The sequence below is a fragment of the Engraulis encrasicolus genome, chromosome 11 (genome assembly GCF_034702125.1).
Source record: "Engraulis encrasicolus isolate BLACKSEA-1 chromosome 11, IST_EnEncr_1.0, whole genome shotgun sequence".
Classification (NCBI taxonomy): domain Eukaryota; kingdom Metazoa; phylum Chordata; class Actinopteri; order Clupeiformes; family Engraulidae; genus Engraulis; species Engraulis encrasicolus.
The window spans coordinates 5,512,913-5,516,900 of record NC_085867.1 but is presented as its reverse complement, the minus strand read 5'-3'; positions in this window follow the sequence as shown (position 1 = coordinate 5,516,900).

The following is a 3,988-nucleotide window of genomic DNA, read 5'->3' as shown; positions in this document are numbered from 1 at the left end:
ATACTATGGTTGACTCAGAGTACTTTGAGTAGCCATGACATATCATGGTAAAATCATGGTTACTATACAGTAAAACCATGGTCGATTTTCGTAAGGGAATCATATTTTAGAAAGAAATCAAAAATAGCTTAATTTTCATATACCTTTGTTCATAGTTAGCACCTCTCTGTAATACATTCTACATTGTACAATGTTTTTATTCTTTGTTCTCTATCTTTTCTCTCTAGCACATTGGATGGCAGTTATGTATGATAATGTGCTATACAAATCCTATTGCTATTGCTATACTTCATGATGATGCTCCTGGCGGAAAATCAAGTGGCAGATTAGATGGGCAATGGAGACAATCAATAAGGCAATCAGTGCCGTTATCTGCAGCCAGCATGGATAAACGGCAATTCATTGTTCAGAGGCAGCAACAATTCAGCTTGCCATCCATTGAGTACTATTTAGATCCTTGTTTCTCTGCTTGTCAGCCCTGTCAGAGTCAATCAAAATTAATCATTTGTCTGAATGTGATTCATAAACATTATTTTATACATAGGGAACATATTTACTGCAAGGAGTCTCTGCAGGCACTGATTGCATTAGGGCTGGAACAGATACTCTAAATTAAACCCTGTGGAGGCCATGATTGATGCAAAACAGGAAATGCTTCCATTGTTGACTTCTTCTCTTCTTCTATCATAAAAAAGCATCCCTCCATCCCTCCAAGCCTCCATCTTCTCTACGTTGACCTGTGCTCTTCAGTCAATGCAAATCGATGGAGAACACGTCCACCTCTGTGAAAAAATGACCAAAAAACTAATTTTCTAGAACCATTTTGTTGTTTTGTATGCAGGCAGTTTTTATTGACCGTGCCAATCCCTCATAGCCCCTGTCTGAGAGTATCGGCTGATTGGCTACACAACCCTCGTCGGCCTGAGCACACTGCCCCTCCTCTGCCCCAATCCCCCATCCCAACTAGGGACACGAGCCGGTTCGGAAAATTCCAGAACAATGGACTCGGATTTTGCAGGGTGCAGCTGGGTCAAAGCGATGGAGAGGCCGCACCACGCTCCCTGGGTACCCTTTCGACAAAAGCCTCCCTCAGTCTCTGGCCTTCCTGTCGTCCTGCCTGTTCACATGGGCTGAGGATTAGCTGAACTGTGCTGGGGCCTGGCTTCTGTAAAGAGAAAAGGCGGTTTGACAATGGCCAGACACACTGGGTTTCAGGGGCCTATGAAAGCAGCCTGTTCCAACAATAAGCCAAACACATTAAAAGAGCAGCAAAAAAGTCATGAGAATGGTCAAGCTGTAATTGTGTTCCGCTCACAGAGAGCCTGAGCACCACTCTAAAAATTTCAAGAGTCCTAGGACAGAGAAAGACTAGATTTGGTTTTCTCCCTTTGTCCTGTATTTCTCTCTTTCTGTTTCCTCTTTTCATGGTCTCTCTCTCTCTCTCTCTCATATGCAAAATAACAATACCTATGAAGTCCAAACATTTCCTCTTCCCCTTTTCTATTAAATTTGCCTGGGTTTATGAGCACCCAAACCTAGAATTTCTCTGAAAAAAGAAAAAAAATACTGTCATAAGATGAACCTCGTGTTGTGCGTCACAGTCACAATAAAAAGCAAATCAAGTTGTTTATTTCGCCCTCAGATGTTCCTAAAGCCCCACTCACTGCTTCAAGTCTAGTGCAAGCATGTTGCTCCCTGCCTACTCTTTCAGTACCACTCTTCCTGCCCGCCCCCCTCTCTCACACACACACACACACGCTCTCTCTCTCCCTCTCTCTCACTCACACACACACACACACACACACACACACACACACACACACAGTCAGTCTTGCTTTCTCCCCCTCTCTCTCTGACTCTCTCTGACTCTCTCTCTCTCTCTCTCTCTCTCTCTCTCTCTCTCTCTCTCTCTCTCTCCTCAATTAGAGGCTTGTGTCAACATTGGAATAGTGTAGACCTATGGGTGACCCACCTTCCAATACGATCATGAGGGACATTTTCATTCACAATTGCAGATGTCAGGGTCACAGCGGAGGGATGTTGCAAGTTTATAATTTCTCACCATAACACTGCAAACACTCAAGATTTAGAGTCATCATCATAATCATCATCACTCAAGCACCAGGGAACAGTGCAGCATTTTGTTACACTTGTGACGACAGCCGTTCCTTCGAGGGACAGTTCATAACGTATAGGTTGGACAAGATGCCTTTGGCATGTTTCTCCAACAGCAGATGTTCTTTTAAGCTGTCCGCTAAAGCACTGATCTCATGCTGCCATGTGTGGTCAGAGGTGGCCTCCCCCCTAATGTGCATTCCAATACGCACACTCCCGTCCTCCACTAGTGCTTGTGGCCTCCTGGCCCCTCCTCCTTGAAGAAAACAGTAAATTTTCCCAGCTGTCAGCCTACCACAAGAACTTTTGGGGGACTGTTTTTCATTCACCATCCCATAAGAATTGTGCCTTTGCAAGATATTGAATTAATTTTCTGTCGTCAGTGACATCATCATGAGGTCACAAGCAGGCAAGTTAACAAGGGAGGACAGGAGTGTGCATATTGGAATTCACCCCTAGTGTTTTCACATGTGGCATGTCCCACTTTGATGACGCCAAGGGGCCAGGAAAGAATATGTGACTGTGGGTATTATATTACTCAAAGTGTACGCCCATTTTTCGTGGATTTCACCAAGGAGTATACTAATTAGTAATTACACTTAGAACTATTATTGGATACTCTTGGGTGAAATCCATGAAAAATGATCGTTACTTGTCCTTCTATCTCTCTTTCTGTTTCCTCTTTTCATGGTCTCTCTCTCATATGCAAAACAATAATACCCTACTTACAAGGACCAAACATCTGCACTGCATTGATGTCACGCTGTGCAATTGGGTCTGGACATGTGCGGTCAGGGCTCGCCTGTTGTAAAAGGCTGGACAGGACAGGTGCAGAGAGGCGCAAACAGGCCTTTTCTGTACTTTGGGCTACTACACTAGGCCGAATGCACTTTATGTTTTTGTGGCTGTGCTACCACCAACACATGGTCATCAGTCACCCACTTTGACCCCTCACTTTGCCATCGCCCTGACCTAGAGCTCAGGTCGCTGTTCATGCATGATCACACACACACACACACACACACATACCTCCTAGGTCCCCGCCGACTCCTGCCACGTCAATTCTACAATGCATTGCAATGCATTATATTTCTACTGAAAGCAAAGCAAATGTTTCATCAGTCATGATGAGGCAATACAAGTAGTCAGATACTGAAAATCAATTTATTGGCTGTTTTCTGTATCAGTCTGGATCAGTCTGGATCAGTCTTGCAATGCTTTGAAGTACTTTTATTTTAACATTCATTTGCTCCTGAAATATCCATGGAAGTAATTGAAACTTAAAAAAAATTGCAGCATCCATTCTGGAACTTGCCACATTGACACACACACACACACACACACACACACACACACACACACACACACACACACACACACACACACACACACACACACACACACACACACACACACACACACACACACACACACACACCTGTTGAGACCATCCTCACGCAAAATGCCCACAGAAAACCCAAGCCCAGTCAGTCATGGCCCTGGCATGCACTTCACCCTCTAGAGTGGTCCCCACCAACCAGGCCAGGCCACTCAAAAACAAAAATGCCACAAGCTTTTAATGAAAGCATGCCATACACTGTAAAGAACATACTTTCGTGCAAACACACAATTGGACACGTGTACACGCACGCACGCACGCACGCACGCACGCACGCACGCACGCACGCACGCACGCACGCACGCACGCACGCACGCACACACACACACACACACACACACACACACACACACTCCATTGCCTCCCCAGGTGTCTTTCTCATTCAATTGACTTGGTTTTACATGCAGTAGGCAGTAGGCCTAGTCCCACCTGCCCCCTCTCCACCACCACCACCCCCATCCCTCCTCAACTGCC